The sequence below is a fragment of the Hemicordylus capensis genome, chromosome 4 (genome assembly GCF_027244095.1).
Source record: "Hemicordylus capensis ecotype Gifberg chromosome 4, rHemCap1.1.pri, whole genome shotgun sequence".
NCBI lineage: Eukaryota > Metazoa > Chordata > Lepidosauria > Squamata > Cordylidae > Hemicordylus > Hemicordylus capensis.
In genome coordinates, this window is record NC_069660.1 from 46,014,228 (window position 1) to 46,033,383 (window position 19,156).

Here is a 19,156-nt window from a genome sequence, read left to right on the forward strand (position 1 = left end):
GAGCTCAAATTGAATCAGGCTGATTTGATTCAAACTCAAATCAAATTGTGCACATCCCTAGATCCTACCTAAGTTAGTGGCACTATATTCCAGAATAAGTAGGCTTGAGACAGCAACCTGCCAAAATTGCCCGCTCTGTCTCATTTGCGAGTGAGCCTGGCTTGAGGGAGGACCTCTTTCGCTGCCATCCTCCAATGCCCGACCTCACCTCCTGTGATGGTTTAGGAGGTGGGCAGAGCCCCTGCCGCTACACAGCAGCATTTATAAAGGTTTTTAAAAAGAAAAAATCTATATAAAGTTTCCCTCCAAGATGCTGCTCCTCAAGATGGCTGCCTATACTGCCTATGTGCTAAACTGCCATTGGTTGTGCCACTACATGCTTGCCCAATGTCCTTGTCCTATTCTTGGGACAATGTTATGGAACTGCTCTTCGTGTGAGCCCTTTGGAGACAGGGAGTCATTTATTTATTGGTTTTTTTATATCTATGTAAACCGCTTTGGGAACTTTTGTTGAAGAGCAGTATATAAATATTTGTTGTACTTGTACTCATGCATTCTGAGAGTGCTGTGAAGGCTCACAGCTAGCAAACATTTATTAATGGGAATCTGTCAAAATCGCCTGGAACATGAACAGCTCTTGCAACCAGCAGGTGACACTGTAACTAGGGATGTGCATGGAACCACAGGGGGAAGACTCAAAGACGGCGAGGGTCTATCTTTAAGAGCGGGGGAGGGTGCACTTACCCCTCCCGCTGCTTTCCCGCTGCCAGTATGCGTGTTATTCAGAGCCCATCGGGGCAGCAGCGTACCTCCCTGCTGCCCCGTTTCCCTAGTCTTCTGGATATGACCAGAAGTCGCTGATGCCTCTGTGTGCGCCAGTACAGGCACACACACATCATATCCAGAAGACGAGGGCAACGGGGCGGCAGGGAGGTATGCTGCTGCCCCAACGGGCTTTGAATAACACAGACGCCAGCGGGGAAAGAATGATGGGAGGGGTAAGTGCACCCTCCCTCGCTCTTAAAGATAGACCCCTGCTGCCTTCGTACTGGTTCGGAGGCCCATAAAGGGCCTCTGAACTGGTTCCATGCACATCCCAAACTGTAACATGCCACTGTTGATGGGTTATCTGCTAGTAAGGATTATTTTTGATTCCTTTTTCTATTTCAGCCCATGTGATTTTCCATTTACGTAACTTCCTGTTTTTCCTGTTCTTTTTATCCTGCAGTGCCATTTACCATCGTTTATAGCAGTAAAGCATTCAAACTCTTAGCTCGTTATGACTAGCTGATTTGTTAATTCTGCTAACAGGACCCATTTGGGACACCACAGGCCTCTTCCCTGAACTTTTAGCTTTCATTTAAAAAGGTGTCTAGCCTTTATACTTACACAATTATAAGAAGAAATGTGTAGCCAATATTCTATCAAATTATTCAGCAAGAAGTAAAAGTGTCCACTGTTGTGGCCAATAAGTACATTTATTTATTATTTATTTATGTAGCATATTTATATACCACCCCAAACTCACGTCTTTGGGTGGCTTACAATAAAACAACACAGATTAAAGCAAAATTAAAACAATTTAAATATGTAAAAATACTGATAAATTCTATAAATGTTTGTTTTTGCTCCTTTGCCTTGACTTATGAGGCCCCAGCATAAACTCTTAGGATTACCACTACAAAATGCCTGACTTCAGGCTTGGTACCAGAATCATCATTCTCCACATCACATTTGAAAAATGCCAAGAATGAAGGGGGGTGGGGAATAGATTCAAAGCAACTGATTCTAGATCTCTTTCTCTATTACACCCACCGGCAGTGATTTTCAATAGAAATGTGAAAAATTATGGCAGGGTAATATGTACAAAATTGGGACTCCTTTCGGATGAATGCATCATTTTCTAGATCAAAAGCAAAAGCAGTTCCCTCATCAGGAGCCACCTCCGAAGCATTTTCAAATAACTTAGTTCAAATATTCAGTATAATAAAGCTAAGCTGTAGCTACCGTGCTGGCATCCTAGCGAGAGCCAGCTGAGATATGATTACGCTGCTTGGCCTCCTGCAGTGATAGGATCACAATGACAGCTGGGAAACAGCTTGTGAAAAATTACATACTTTTTAATATATTAAGGCTAAAATTATTGCCACACCATCACAAAAAGGAGCTGGAGATGAGGCATTGAACTGAAGGCCTCTTGTAAGGCAGGGAGAGCTGATGGGCTGCTTACATCCAAATTGGGTACCAACTTTATACTTTTCCCATCAGATGGTTTTTATTTCCACACCACAGTTCCAACAGTCCTAATGAGTCAATTTCCCACTGTTCAGTGCCCCGGGGGTTTTGTTCTTAGGACAAAAATGATTAGTGTGTCCTGACTGGCCATCTGGGCAATGTACTCGTGGTGCCAATTCGGAAGACAACTTTGGCCACAAACCCTACTTCTGAGACCAAGCATATCTCAGGGTAGCCAGTGAAGAGCATGGGCCACTTTAATTAATACAGTGCCTTAGATCATTGGTTTTCAAGCTTCCTACCTTCAGGCAGCCCTTTCCACATCAATCCATCTGTCAAGGAAACTGCACATTGCAAAGAATTCAGGGTCATAGTCTAGGACACACACAGTTTATGCAGGGCAATGCCAGGTCTGTCTGTTGAGTTCCATTGTTGGCCCTCATGCTCTGAGAGTGCAGCCTACAAGATATATAACACTTGTCTGTGGCCACATGTTGCAATGTTATAAAGGTAGTGCTGTGCAAGCTTTATTTCATGGGAGCTTGTCTGCCAGTACTAATCTTACTGAGAAACCCCAGATAAGACTCTCCTCCTCCTCAAGAGAGGAGAGCTGGTCTTGTGGTAGCAAGCATGACTTGTCCCCTTAGCTAAGCAGGGTCTGCCCTGGTTGCATATAAATGGGAGACTTGATGTGTGAGCACGGTAAAATATCCCCCTAGGGGATGGAGCCGCTCTGGGAAGAGCAGAAGGTTCCAAGTTCCCTCCCTGGCTTCTCCAAAATAGGGCTAAGAGAGATTCCTGCCTGCAACCTTGGAGAAGCTGCTGCCAGTCTGGGAAGACAATACTGAGCTAGATAGACCAGTGGTCTGACTCAGTATATGGCAGCTTCCTATGTTCCTATGTTCCAGACCCTCACTGTCCTCCTCCTCCAGCTTGCTTTCCCCCTTTTCCATCTTTATGAAGAAGAAGAAAAGTCATTCATTATTCATATCTAGCTCTCCTTTCAAGGAGCTTAGAGCAGTGTACATGGTTACATTTATTCCCACCCTGTGAGGTAGGTTAGGTGGAGAGATAAGTTTCTGGCCCTGGGTCACCTAGTGAGTTTCATGGTTGAATGAGGATTTGACCTCAGGTCTCCCCAGTCCTAGTCCTACACTAACCACCACACTATGCTGATGCACATCAAACGATGAAAGTCTATTACGACACTGAGCTGTAAAGCTATATTCTATAGTTTAGATGTTTCTCACATCGCATCACTGATCAGAAAACTGATTTTTAAAAATCTTGTCTATCTTCCTAATTATTTGAAAATCCAAGACTTGGCTATTCTAGGCATGTCAGGGTGGACTATACTCTACAGGCAGAAGACATTTGTTATTTTCATCCTGGCCCACGTCTTACTCAAGAATTCTAGGAAGCCAGCTTTATGGAAGACGTAAATCAATCTGTTAAATCAATTATTATATTAAAATCAATGAGATTCTTAAGGTACTTTCTCTGCTGTGTTAACAAAACTATCATTTAGCAGTGCCTGGAATTTCTTACTTCTAAAAACGTCCAGTATACAATAAAATTTGCACACACACACCATCCCACTTAACCATTGCCTCCCATTTCCCCTGGGAAAACGGATAGCTCTGCATTGGTCTTTGATTTCCTATAACAAAAGAGCATTGATAACCAAGCAATTATCCAAGGTGTCAAGTCTTTAAGAGGCTCTAGGTAATGGTATGTCAGGTTTCCCTGTTCTAACCTGCTTTTGCCATTGCCACAGCCAGCCATTTTCCCAGTTCTGTGTCTGTTTGGAAGGCAGCAGAGATAACATCTCTATAATTACTTCTCTTAGCCAGCCATGCGTGGGGATGTGGCAAGGCTATGCGTGCTGGTGAAGGAGGCACCTGATTGGCTGAGCTCTGGTTGGCCAGCGGAGGTGCCTGATTGGCTGGGCACCAGTTGGCCCAGCCGCTGTGAGGAGGAGGTGGCAGCAGCAGCAGGCCTAGCCCAGCTGCAGTTGCGACTGTCGCAGCAGCGGCCTGGGCTGGGAGGAGGCAGGAGGTGAAAGGCAGTGGGGCGAACTGGCTCTGTCCCGTGTGGCTCCGGTAGGGATGAGTGGGAAATGGGCAGTGGGGGTGAACCCCCTGTGCCTGTTGCAGTCTGGGGCGGAAGGGAAATGAGTGGCAGGGCACAGTCCCGGTGCCCATTGGAAGCCAGGGTGGGAGGGAAATGGGTGGTGGGGCTTCCCTGTTCACTGCCTGGGAGGAGGAACAGGGGCAGTGGGGCCCTTTTTGGCTGCCCAGTGAGCCTCTGTGCAGGTGTGGGGGGGGGACAAAAGGGAGGCCTTTGGAGGCCACTGGCAGGAGGGAAACAGGCAGTGGGGCTTCCCTGTTTGCTGCCTGGGAGGAGGAGCGGCAGGACCCCTTTTGGACACCTGCCACCCGGTGAGGCTCTGTGCAGGTGATGGGGGGAGTAACAGAAGGGAGGGAGGGCAAGAGAGCATGGGGCTGGAGGGAGGGGGGAGAGAGTAAAGACCAGGGCAGGAGGGAGAGGAAGGGGGGAACAGCCCCAAAGAGTGCACAGATGCTCTGTGCGGGGTCGGCTAGTACTAGTATAATTGTCTAGCAACTGGCAGATACATCCCAACATGTCAGGCCACACTAAATGTGATGTCACTGTGTGTAAATACAGAACTGCCTCAATTATGTCAAAAGACAGGGGATTTGTTTTTAATAGCAAAAAGGACACCGAACTCTCCTTCATCTGCCATTAGCACATAGGAAGAACCTGCTGGATCAGGCCAAGGCCTATCTGGTCCAGCATCCTGTTTCTTACAATGGCATCCAGATGCCTCTGGGAAACCCGCAGACAAGGCATACCCACTTTCCAGTGGGGTGAAAGGGATGAGGTGCAGGGGATGACATGCAGAGCACTGCCCCAAACATCTAAAAGTCTAGGTCTAGATGTCTGCAAAGGTGATTGCAACAGAAATCCATGATCTAGCAGAAAGATGGCATCTCTAAAGATGTGAACTTGAAGCCCTTAGAAAACTAATATAAGAGGAAGGATTGGGTCATGCAAATTCCTTATGAACATACTGTTTGCGGGAAATGAAATAAAGGAAGGCTCACTTATTTTTAGTGAAAATTTTCATTCAGATGACATTAGGGAACAACTCCAGCTCTGAAAAGTGTTTCTTAGTTACCTTCTCTCATGGAGTTTAAGGGATCAGGAATTTCTTTGTAAAAATGTTTTTCCTGCCTGCACCAGTGAGGAGAACAGGAAGTTGATGGTAACAAGATCCTTCAAAAAAGAAACCCATTCCAGGACTGGACTATAAAAAAATATAGGGATATGCATGAATCAGTTTGTGTGATTTGATTCAAGTTTGAATAGAATCAGCCTGATTTGATTCAAGCTCAAATATGCAGCTCAATTTGATGCGATTTGATTTGAATTTGATTTGATTTGAAGTGGGTTGGGTCAGGGTGGTAGGATCCCATGGGTGCCAACTTGCCATCCAACCCCCAAAGGAATGGGGCAAAGGGGTGATTTTCCAGAAATGTTTTTGTGTTCTGGATTCTCATTTGTGAAGTAACTTCTTCATAGGGAATCACTATGAAGAAGTTATTTCACAACCAAAAATCCACACACAGTTGATCCACACAAAAATTCCTAACCGAGAATCCACCACATAAAAAGTCCTAAAAATTCACCCCTGGCAGTAATAGCAGAAGCTTGGAGAGGACAAAATGGAGATTGCTCGGGACAAAATGAAGGCTTGAATCGCTGGATCGATTTAAGTTTGAATCAAGGATGATTTGATTTGATCTCAATTTTCTTGGAAAGTGCAGGAGGACCAGACAGACAGGGCTCAATTTTTGCAGCTGCCCTGCAATACCAATTTGTCATGCCAGCTGTCTGAGCCAAATATCCCCGAGCTTTCTAGGATGTCTAAAGCAGTGCTTAGCAAAGGAGAAAACTTGCCAGGCACAGGAGCTGTAGTTAAAGAGGAAGTTGTTTCCTAAGAAGCCAAACGTGTATTTGTGTATAGAGATATATCAAAGTGTTTTACAAAAGCTCAACCACTCGAGGAGAAATGGCCTGGTGGGCACTATCAGGCTGATTTAGTGCAAATATTTGGTTTTAGTGTTGGAGCAGAAGCCGCCTCAGCTATTATTTATTTATATGTCCAGCATGAATTGCAGCTCTGAAATGTCTCATGGGCTTCTTGCCAGCCTGCCAAAAAGCTCCGAAATGATCACCACCCTGATCCAATCCTGTGTTCTCTGTTAACTGAAGATAGTTTTTGCACTCTGTGAAGTGAATAAACTAGAAACTAGCAAAATGAAAGGGGACAAACCCCCCTCACATTGGAACTGATGCATATGACACATAACTTTGGAGGTCTCTTTCAAAACAATTGATGAATTGGACAGCCCAATTTCAATAATTACTGTGAGCTTGATGACTCAGTAATCTGCATGAAAATCTAAATCCTGTAGCAGAAAAGTATGCAAAACTGTCTGGCTACTTGTAGGCTCATGTTGTAGGGCTGCCATTTGTCTCTTAGTGGTACATGGGAAGCAGAATTTAAAAGGAGTTCTTCTAAGATAGCTGTCTGTGTTGTAGTAGTCACAGCTCTTTGGGCCTACCTAGGCGTATATTATTTATTATTTCTTTTTACTTATGAGGGCTGGTGTAGTGTAGGGACTAAAAGATATGAGATACAAATCAGGAAGTCCCCAGCTTGAATTTGAGCTCTGTCATGAACCACAATGTGCTCTTAGACAAGTTGCTACCTTTCAGGTTCAACCTCACATCTTCAGTACTGGAATAATAATGCTCACAGGTAGGGTTTCCAACCATGCAGGATCAGCCTGAAGTCTCCAGGACTTGACTGATTCTGTATGGTTGGAAACCCTGCCTGTGAGCATCCTGAAGGTGTTAATGACTGACAACTGAACTAAGGCAATGAGGACTCATTAGGAAGACATGTTTGCATTGTAAGGAGTGTTGGGAAATTTTTATATGCTCTGAACCTGGGTGAAGAAGTATGCTCATTGGTACAACCACTTGGGATATGGCAAATGTATGGGAGTTGCTGAAATGCATCCCTTATTTCACCAATCTCACTTTATGAAATCATATCTATATGATAGGCAATGGACTGGGCCCCAGAGACTTTAGTCATATGAAAAATCTGTTGAGCTGGATTGGCTGGGATAAAATCTTTATTTTTATTTATTTATTTATTTATTTATTTACATATTTTTATACTGCCCCAAACCCATGTCTCTGGGCGGTTCACAACAGATAAAAACAACATTGAAACATTAGTTAAAAACAAAAACAATAAATTTTAAAAACAATTAATTTTAAAAAACAACAGTGCTCTAAAACAACATTAAAAACAATCAAAACAGTATCAGTTAAAAGCCTGGGTGAACAGATGCGTCTTTAAAGACCTTTTAAAAGCTGTCAGAGATGGGGAGGCTCTTATTTCACTAGGGAGCGCATTCCAAAGCCTCGAGGCAGCAACGAAGAAGGCCCGTCCCTGAGTGGCCACTAGAGCTGGTGGCAAATGCAGATGGACCTCTCCTGATGATCTCAATGGGCGGTGGGGTTCATAACGAAGAAGACGTTCTCTTAAATACCCAGGGCACAAGCTGTTTAGGGCTTTATAGGTTAGAACTAACACCTTGTATTTTGCCTGGAAACATATCGGCAGCCAGTGTAACTCCTACAATACAGGAGTAATATGGTCTCTCCTAGATGACCCAGAGACCAGCCTGGCTGCCGCATTCTGGACAAACTATAGTTTCCAGACTGCATACAAGGGCAGCCCCACATAGAGCGCATTACAGTAATCCAGTCTGGAGGTTACCAGCAGATGTACCACTGTTTTGAGGTCATCTATCTCAAGAAATGGACGCAGCTGGCATATCAGCCGGAGCAGATAGAAGGCACCTCTGGCCACCGCCTCAACCTGAGATACCAGGGAGAGACTCGGATCCAGAAGCACCCCCAAACTGCATACCTGTTCCTTCTGGGGAAGTGTGACCCCATCCAGAACAGGCAGATCAAAATAGTCTCTCAAGTTTCAACCCCGCACAATGAGTACCTCCGTATTATCTGGATTCAGTTTGTTATCCCTCATCCAGCCCATTACCAACTCCAGGCAGGCATTTAGTGAGGTTATGCCGTCTCCCGATGATGCTGACATAAAGAAATAGATTTGGGTGTCATCAGCATACTGGTAACCCCCTGCACCAAATCTCCTGATGATCTCTCCCAGCGGTTTCATGTAGATGTTAAACAACATCGGAGACAATACGGAGCCCTGAGGGACACCATACAAAAGTTCAGATTTGGAAGAACAACAGTCTCCAAGTGACACCATCTGGAACTTGCCTGAGAGGAAGGAGTGGAACCACTGCAGAGCAGTACCTCTCACCCCCAACCCCCTCAGATGCTCCAGAAGGATACTATGGTCGATAGTATCGAAAGCCACTGAGAGGTCCAAAAGGACCAACAGAGTCACACTTCCTATGTCAATTCCCTTTTGGAGATCATCCATCAGGGCGACCAAGGCAGTCTCCACCCCATAACCAGCCCAGACGCCAGTTTGAAATGGGTCTAGATAATCAGTTTCCTCCAAGACAGTCTGGAGCTGGGAGACCACCACCCTCTCAATTACCTTGCCCAGCTATGGATGGTTGGAGACAGGCCTGTAGTTACTCAGCTCTGAGAGATCCAAGGTAGGCTTCTTCAGAAATGGTCTAATAATTGCCTCCTTAAGACTAGGAGATATCCTACCTTCCCTCAGAGATGCATTTATAATCTCTACCAGGCCTTCTACAACAACCACCCTGCCAGATAGTATAAGCCATGTCAGGCAAGGGTCAAGAGGCCAGGTGGTGGGCTGCACTGTTCCAATCAGCTTGTCCACATCCTCAGGAGTCACAGACTGGAACAGATCCAACCTAACCACATAAGTGCAGTCGATGGACACCTCCACATCAGACACTGAAGTAATTGTGGAGACGGAATCTAAGTCGGCCTGAATACGAGAGATTTTTCCCCACAAAGAATTCATTAAACACATCACAGCGGGTAATCGATGATTCCAGATTCTGATTCAAGGGAGGAGGGGCACATACTAGCCCTCTCACAACCCTGAACAACTCCGCCGGACGTGAACTTGCGGATGCAATACGGGCAGAAAAGCATAGCTCCTTTGCCGTGTATTGCTTGAGCATAGATCTTCAAATGAGCTCTATGTTGCAATCTGTCAGATTCAAGTCAAGTTTTTCTCCACTTGCGCTCCAGTCATCTACCTTGCTGCTTCAGCCCCCTTAGTTCTTCTGTATACCAAGGGGCCAATTTTGAAGCGGGTTGGAAAGGATGCTTAGGAGCAATCATGTCTACTGCCCTGGTGAGTTTGCTGTTCCAGTTCTCCACCAGGGCATCAACAGGATCGCCAGCAAAGCCAACACTAAATCCCTCCAAGGCTTATTGAAATCCTAAAGGATCCAATAACCTTCTCGCGTGGACCATCCTAATAGGTCCCTCGCCCCTGTGAAGGTGGGGTGTGACTGTGAGCCCAACCTTAACCAGATGGTGGTCCGTCCATGACAATGGGGAAATCACAGGAGTCCCCACCCACGGAACACCACCCTGATCAGAGTGAAAGACCAAATCAAGTGTGTGACCTGCAATGTGCATCGGTCTCGAGACCGCTTGAGATAGGCCCATAGTTGTCATGGCCGCTATGAACTCCTGAGCCGCCCCGGACAAATTGGTCCTGAAATGAACATTGAAGTCCCCCAGCACCACAAGCCTAGGGACTCCAACACCAAACCCGAGACCAAGTCTGTCATCTCAGTTAGGGACTCTGTTGAGCAGCGGGGTGATAGGTACACCAACAGAAGTCCCAGTCTATCCCTGGTCCCCAAACTTAAGTACACACATTCGATATGGTCTGACACTTCAGCAGGGATGCTGGTAAGGGAGATATTATTCTTATAGACCACAGCCACTCCTCCTCCCCTCCCCCGGTCCCTCACCTGCTCCTCAACAGAGTACCCTGGAGGGAGAAGCTGGGACCACACTGGGCCCCCAGCCTCTCCCAGCCAGGTCTCTATAATACATACCAGGTAGGCGCCTTCATCCAGAATCAAATCATAGATGGTTTCTGATTTGTTCCGGACCGACCTGGCATTACAGAGGAGCAAGGTGAGGTTCCAAGGGTGGTCGGCACTGCTCCCCAAGGTCAAAGAGCTGGCAGGACAGTCAGAAGGGGAAACAGCTATTAAATTTCTATGTCCCCTTCCCTTGTAACGGCCTGCTGACCTGCCAACTTTACTTCTTCTGTTCCCCACCACCACAGTAATAGCTGCCCTACAGTCAGTGGACATGCCCCCTGTCTCCCCATCTCCATGTAAGCCCAGACACATTATAAAAGAGCCTCACCCAGGACAAATTAATACAGAAGCCCCATTATTAAGTGGACGAAGAGACCTGGCCCTCACCCTCACTGTCCCACAAAGTGGCTCCCCCAAAGGGGTGACCCCCTTTGGTGTTGCCTCTTCAGTGACGACCCCACTGGTGGTCGGCCTGCCACCACAGGCAGCATCCCTTATAGGGCCAGAGATGGCCTCCCTGGTCAGGTGGAAAGCAGGGACTGCTGAGTCACTCCAGGGCCCCAGTCCTGCAAAGCAGCCACTGCCAGAGGCCACAATCCCACAGGTCAGGCATGGGGCTGGCAGATGGTCTCTCCCTCTCTTGCAGGCAGGTATTCAACAGCAGCAACAGACAGCCAACACCAGTCTCTCACCCTGGGGGGCTGTCTGGGAAGCAGGTGGTCTCTCCCAAGGCTGCAGGGCTTCTGAGGCAGGAGGCAGCATCCTTATATAGGGCCAGAGAGAGCCCCCTGGTCAGCTGACAGGCTGGAACTGCTGACACAGTCCTGGCCCCGATCCTGCAAAGCAGCCAGAGGCCACAGTTCAACTGACAAAGGCCACAGTTCTACAGGTCAGGCAGGGGACTGGCAGGTGGACTCGCCTTCCCCCTCTCCCTCTCCTGCAGGCAGATGTTCAAGGCAGCAGCAACAGACAGCCCACACCAGTCTCTCACCCTGGGGGGTTGTCTGGGAAGCAGGTGGTCTCTCCCAACGCTGCCATTTATAAGTAATAACAGCACTTTGTATTTCGTTCAGAAACATAGCAGCAGCCCGTGCAGTTCTTTTAGAATCAGTGTTAGAATCGGTGTTAGAATCGGTCCCTTCAGGTAAACTCAGAAACCAATTTGGCTGCCGCATTCTGCACCAATTGTTGTTTCCAAACTATGTACAAAGGCAGCCCCATGTAGAGTGCATTACAGGAGTCAAGCCTAGAGGTTACCAGCATATGTGTACCACCATTTTAAGTTCATTTGTCTCCAGAAATGGACATATCTGGTGTATCAGCTGAAGCTGATGAAAAGCACTCCTGGCCACAGCCTCAACCTGAGAAACCAGGGAGAATTGGGGATCCAGGAGCACTTCCAGACTACGAACCTCATCTTTTAGAGGGAGTGTAACCCCATCCAGAACAGGCAGATCTAAACCAACTCTTGGACCCCGACCCCGTACAAACAATACCTCTGTCTTGTTTGGATTCAACTTCAGCCTGTTATCCCTCATCCAGGCAGTAGGCACTTCGGAGGATCATGTCATTTCCTGATGAAGTTGGTATGGAGAAATAGATCTGGGTGTCATCAGCATATTGATAGCATCCCAGATCAAACTTCCTGATGATCTCTCCCAGCGGTTTCATGTAGATGTTAAAAAGCATTGGAGACAGTATGGAGCCTTGTGTGGAACCCCACACTTTAGCTCTCGCTTTTCAGAACAACAGTTTCCAAGTGATACCATCTGGAATCTGCCAAAGAGGTAGAAGCGGAACCACTGTAAAACAGTGCCACCCAATCCCACCTCCTTCAAGCGACCCAGCAAGATACCATGGTAAATGGTATCAAAAGCCACCAAGAGATCCAAAAGGATCAGCAGAGTCACACTCCCTCTGTCAGTTGCCAATTGGAGATCATCCTTCAGGCCAACCAAGGCAGTCTCAACTCCATAGCCCACCCAAAAGCCAGTTTGGAAAGGATCTAAATAATCTGTGTCATCCAAAATTGCCTGGAGCTGAGAAGCAACCCCTTGCTCAATCAACTTGCCCAACCAACGAAGATTAGAGACAAGTCTGTAATTAGCCAACTCTGAAAGATCCAATGCAGGTTTCTAAAAATAAGGTCTAATAGCCTCCTTAAGACAAGGAGGCATCCTGCCCTCCCTCAGAGAAGCATTTATGATATTTACCATACCAGAAATATGGCTAACGGTGGGACGCAGCACATTGCTCTCTGTTTATATTTGTGATGTTAAGAATGTATGTACCTCTTATCTGATTACTAAAGTGTAATTTGCACTCTTGTATGCACTCTTGTGTGAACTCTTGCCCCGAAACTGGAAACATATCACAACAGGAGCATCCCCACTGCTGCTGTTCCTGTATGTATGGTGAGGGAAAGTGATACTCACTTATATTCTCTGCCTCTGGATGCGACATGTGCCTTCTGAAAATATATCCCTGAAGATTGTTCAGCCCACAGGGACATATTTCCAGAAGGCACAGAATACTTCCAGAGGCAGAGAAGAGCACTCCCCATTCCCATACATGGGCTCAGCACTGGGGAAGCCTCCAGCTTCATGAAGAACAGCCTCCTGCTGCAAGGGCACATCTTGCCTTGCCTTATACACTCTTTCTCAAGCTCTCTCCCCCATCCTAATGAATGGGCAGCCTGTGTTGCTCAAATTAAAGCTGAGGCTCCATGCTTCTCAGTGGTAGGGATCACCAAAGTAAAACTTTGTTTAGGGCACAAAAAGCCCTAGAGCTGTCCCGGGAAACATAATGACATCATATGTTCCAAATGTGAGCCTTGGCATTGGAAACAGATTCTATGGCTTATTATTAGTGAGTCCTGGCTAAAATTAAGCCTTGCTTGTTAAGAGATGGAACACCTAGGAACATTCAGGGAAGGAAGTTTGCAGAATGAGAATGCTAACTTTTGGGGCAGTGTGGTGTAATGGCTAGATTTGGATCAGGGAGACATGGGTTGAAATCACTGCTCATAAACCTAATGGGTGGCTTTGGACAACTCTCTCTCTCTCTCTCTCTCTCTCCCTCCCCCCCCCCCCACTTGGGCTAACCTCCTTCACAGAGATCAAAGAAGCTAACCTCCTTGACAGAGGTTAGTTACTGTCAGCATAAAATAGGATACATCCCCTGGATACTATCCTGAGCACTTTGGAAGAAGGGTCAGATACCAACATCATGATGATGATGATGATAATTAATAATAAACTTTATTTGTTAGCCACCCCATAACAAATTGTTCTCTGAGTGGCTCACAACACAGCATTAAAACATCAAATAAAAACACAGAACACATGACATCACAGCACACCAAAACAACAACAACAACAATACAATACAATGTAAAAACTTTCTAAAAGTCAATTTTAAAAATCAAATTTAAAAATCAAAATTTAAAATAATTTAAAATTGATAAACAGATATTAAAATAGCCCTGATGCTTAACTAAAACCATAGGCTCTTACATGCAATCACCAGATCATGAAAAATTTAAAATTAAAACAAAACATAACCAGTACAAAATTGCATGGCCTGGCTGTATCATCTGGAAAAGAAACAGAAAATAAAAGTGCTTGCAATGAGCCAATTTACAATACACAAGGTTTATTTGGAAAAACTGAAAGAAAACACTGATTCATTCACATCCTAAATCTAATTCTCCTGCGGTTAGGAAGAGATATGTATAAACGACTCTGCTCTCATTGCTTGTGATTTAGATATATAATGTTCCTGCTCCTACAGTGAAAACAATTGCATGGAGATAGTGGGTCTGGCTTTGAAATCATCTATTGGGATAATTTCCCAACAACCTCATATATCAGACAACTCTAGCACATTCTTGCTTTCTAAAGCAGAATCCTATGACAGGCTCTGCATGGGTGTGGCACTATTCCCACGAGGGATCCTAATGGCCTTTGGAGAAAAGGGCTCATGAACAGGGAGAGGGAGAAAATTTGACACTGTGCTGCCATTTGGGGGTGACAGCTTTGTGTTTCTTACAACAGTTTCCCAATGGAACTTGGGAATGGGGCCATAGAGCAATGGTAGAGCAATCTGCTTAGCATCTATCTAGCTAGCTAGCTAGCTAGCTATCATATTTTTATACCACCTGATATGTACATCTCTAGGCGATGTACAAAATTTAAAATATTTAAAAGTCAACACAGATTAAAATACATGACACAATAAAAACAGCATAAAATCGTTATAAAAACTAATTATTAAAATTATTAAAATTAATTCTAATTAAAAGCCTGTGAGAATAGGAGAGTCTTGAGGGTTTTTCTGAAAATAAACAGAGAAGGAGCTGCTCTTAATTTAGCAGGGAGCATATTCCAAAGCCCTGGAGGAGCCAAAGGGAAAGCCCGGTCATGGGTCACGACCAAACGAGCTGGTGGCAACCGTAACTGGACCTCTCTAGAAGATCATAAAAGGTGGCAGGGTTTATGACAAGGAGGCACTCTTTTAAATAGTGTGGGCCAAAGCCATTAAGGACTTTATAAGTAATAACCAGCACTTTGTATTTCACCTGGAAACATACTGGCAGCCAGTGCACTTCTTTTAACACCGGTGTTATGTGGTTCCTTCATGTTGTTCCAGAGACCAATCTGGCTGCCACATTCTGTACCAGTTTCAGTTTCCAGACTACTGCCTCCAGACAGGCATTTAGGGAAGATATGCCATTTCCTGATTAGATCAACCTGGAGAAATAGACCTGGGTGTCATCAGCATATTGCTAACACCCTGCACCAAACTTCCTGATGATCTCTCCCAGTGTCTTCAACTGGCCTTAAAGGTCTCTCAGTGGTGCATTCATTGCTGTTGTAATCAATGCTGGTCGTCCTCTTCTTCTCTTTCCTTCAACTTTCCCCAGCGTTAGTCTGAAGCAGTTTGTCCACTTCCTCAGGAGTCACAAACAGAAAACAATCCAATCTAATCCCATAAAAGGAGTTGCTGGACACCTCCACAGTAGACTCTTCAGTAACTGTGGAATCCAACTCGACCTGAATATGAGAGGTTCTATCCGCAAAAAAGTCATTTAAAACATCACAGCACATAACCAATGGTTACAAGTTTAAATTTAAGGGGGAGGGCAGGGATGGAGCCACCATTGAGCGGACGGGTTCAAAGAACCAGGGCCGCCATCAGTCAGGGGGCATCTGACATCAGACACATTTGCAGCACAGCCGGGAGCTGCTCTCCCTGCCTTTAAAGTTTAGGTTCCCTCCAACCCCACTTCTCCAAGTGGTAGAAGTTCCAGGGGTGGAACACTGAGTTTCTTTGGAGGAGTGATGATTGGAGACATTTGGAGGTCATTCACACAATCAAAAACTGTGTTCTACCTGGGTTTGGGAGCTGTGTGTACTCCCAATTTTTGGTTGTGTGGAAGCAAGGTAGGAGAAAAATCTTCATAGCTTTTCCTCCTACCTTGTTTCCACACAATCACTTCTACTCAATGTTTCTTCCTACCTTGCTTCCACACAACCAAAAATTTGGAAGCGCACATCCCAACCCTGGGTAGAACAGTTTTTGATTGTGTGAATAACCTCTTGATGTCTTTATAATATTGGAGTTAGTTACACAAGTGGTGCAGTGGGGAAAATGCTTGACTAACAAGCAGAAGGTTGCCAGTTTGAATCCCCACTGGCACTACATCGGGCAGCAGTGATATAGGAAGATGCTGAAAGGCATCATCTCATACTGTGTGGGAGGAGGCAATGGTAAACCCCTCCTGTATTCCACCGAAGAAAACCACAGGGCTCTGTGGGTGGGTGCCAGGAGTCGAAATCGACTTGATGGCACACTTTACTTTACACAAAAGTATAAGTTGAACATTGCAGGAAGTTGGAAGGTAGCAGAACATTCCTAAGAGTTAGCAACAGATTACATCAGATTCCCAGAGAGCAAGCCCTGTACCTAACACCAGAAAAAGTGTTACTCTTCTGCCTAGCTGCTTCATTCCAGACACTAATCTCTCACACATCTAGCTTGCCTGCTGTTTCTTCTTGCATTGGCCTTACACAGACATACCTCGTAGATGTGGTGGGGAAATGGCAAGATGATGTCATCTTCAGCCCCTCCCCTCAGCAGGAGTCTTCAAAGATTCCTAATGGCATTTTCCTTTGGACAATAACAGAGCAATTCAGGAACACCTTCTGAGCCATCAGCCTGATGTACCTACAAAAGAATTTGCTGGCCTGATCATAACCCCAAACTCAAGGCACTATTATTATGCACACCTGTTTTGCAGAAGTTCGGCTTGTATCCTAGGTAGTCATATAAAATAGAAAACTAAGAACATCATAAATGGTTTTTAAAAATTGAGATTGTATCCTACTGATGGAAGGCCAGAGGCAAGAGAATATTGCATCTTATGATGTAAGAGAATCATTCACAGGGGTGGTGGTGCAGGGAGCCCCTGATGTACAAACTTTACAAGAGCTGACATGAATGTGTATCTGAGTTAGAGATATGTCGGTTTGGTTTTTAAATATTATCACAGCTGCTACATTTTGGGCTGGACAGGCTGAGGCTTTCTTCCAGATGAATGGGCTGGGATGCACAACTTGATGAGTTAACTGTTGGTGGGGTCTCTGTCAGCAAAAACCAGTGAACATGTCACCAAGGAAACTTGTGGCTAGTTATTTAATCTGACAGGGAACAAGGAGCTCATCTGGTTGACAGGAGCTTACTCCATTTTGGGATACTGAAAGAATTCTGCTAGCAAAAACACACTTTGTGATTTTACTTTCTTCTTCATCATCATCATCATCATCATCATCATTGCCCTTCTAAAAAGGAATATTCCAGATAACACCACTAGGGACTATTGGCATTGACCATAGGACTGCAGATTATTCCCTAAAAGTGCATAACTCCTGCCTCTAGTCTGAGAGAGAGAGAAAGAGAGAGAGACAGAGAAGACATTTTAAGAAAATACAGTATAGCAAACAACTGCATTGCATAGGCCTTGCTAGTTGGCTTAGGTTGACACTGAACATGTATTTCTCGCATTTCATTTTCGACTAGGGTTGCCAATTAAGCACTTCTATAGGGGACATGCAACTCTTGGGGGTGTGTGGTTTTTTGTTTGTTTGTTTTTGCATTAGGAGGAATAGAAACTATTTTGGGGGCCAAATAACATTTTTTGCATGTGTTGTGGTACCCAAAGTTCTTGGGAGCAACTGGAACATTTTGTTCACCCAGAACACTTTGCTCTCAGGAGCAGCTTCTTGATGCCTGCATTTGCACATAATGCAGAAATGCGGGTACAATGGACCCAGGGTTCCACTCCCCTCCCCCTCCCCTCACTCTTCTCTTCAAATTCGGACATCATGGAGGGGAAACTGGCTGCCGGGGCTTTGTTCTTGACTGAAGGCCATCCCCAGCAGCTGGGAGAAGCTTCCTCCCTCAACTCTGGCTGCAGAACAGGCAGATTGTGGTGCTGCATTCGGATGCCAAGCTGGCACCACTAAACTGGAGGCCCAGCCTGCAAACCTGACTACAAACCAAAGGTAGTCTGGAGAGGGAAACCACAGGTCCATTTTTTTAACTGCAGTAGCCCACATTTGGATGTACACAAACTGAAACCAGAAGGCCCTTCGACTCCAGTTTTGTGTTATGTGCAAATGCTGCCTTCCTCTGTCTCTTTCCTCTTCCTTCTGACCATCCATGCAGTGGGGAAGCCAGAGTGGAGATTCTGTTTCAGTGGCAGACTGCAGAGCCATGTGATACAGGAGTATGGATAGGTACCAGCAGGTACATCTCCCTTCCTTCATGTGGTGGCAGTGAGAAGTTAGCTAACTAACTTTACTCACATTTTGCTCTGATTTTTGGATGTGGTTGTCTTCCCCTCTGCCCTCTGCCACCACCATCGCCTGGCTCAGTGTGGCTCACCCAGCCAGGCGCGTGCCTTTGCCCAGCCAGCTGCCCTGCCCCCAGGGCTCAAATGGATTCCACACATGTGTGGAGTACACACATGCATGGGCCATCTGAGCCCTGGGGGTGAGGCAGCCTGCAGGAAATGCCAGCTTGCTTGGCCCGGGTTCTGGGCCAAGGCACGCACTAGACTGGGTGAGCCATGCCATGCCACACTGGGCATCGGTTGCAGCAGCGGATAGGGGGAAGCTGGACACATCCAAAGATTAGAGCACAGGCAGAGTGGGTGGTGAACACCTGGGAGATCTGGGCACTCTAGGTGCCCAACTCTGTGTCTGCTCGGGCTGCAGGCAGCCCAAGCAGAAACACATCTGGGCTCCCAGGTAGAAGGGTGTGCTTGTGTCGCCCTACCTGGGTAATGGCCTGGGGGGAAACCTCGGACTACCCAGTGGGGCAGCACCTGGATTGGCCTCAGTCCTGGCACTCCACATGAGTAGCCCTACTTTGGGAGAGCTGTGAAAGCCTGGGCAGGGCTGTTTATGTTAAAAACCTCACAGTGACGCTGCATACTTCTGCTTCTTGCATGATGGTACATTGCCTGCAACTTCCATTAGGAATAATGGAGGTTGTGTGCATGTGTTGTACTCGTGTATATGTTGTGTGAATGGCGGTACCTATGTTCATTCTAAAAATAAACCTGGGTACAGTCCCCTTAAAAGGTTGAGCTAGGGGGTATACTGCTATAACATGTGAATCAATGTAACGTGTGAATCAGTGTAACATGTGAATCAGTGTACCTGTCTATAGATCTGTACTTGTACACATTCTGCATTTGCTCTACAAGTGTT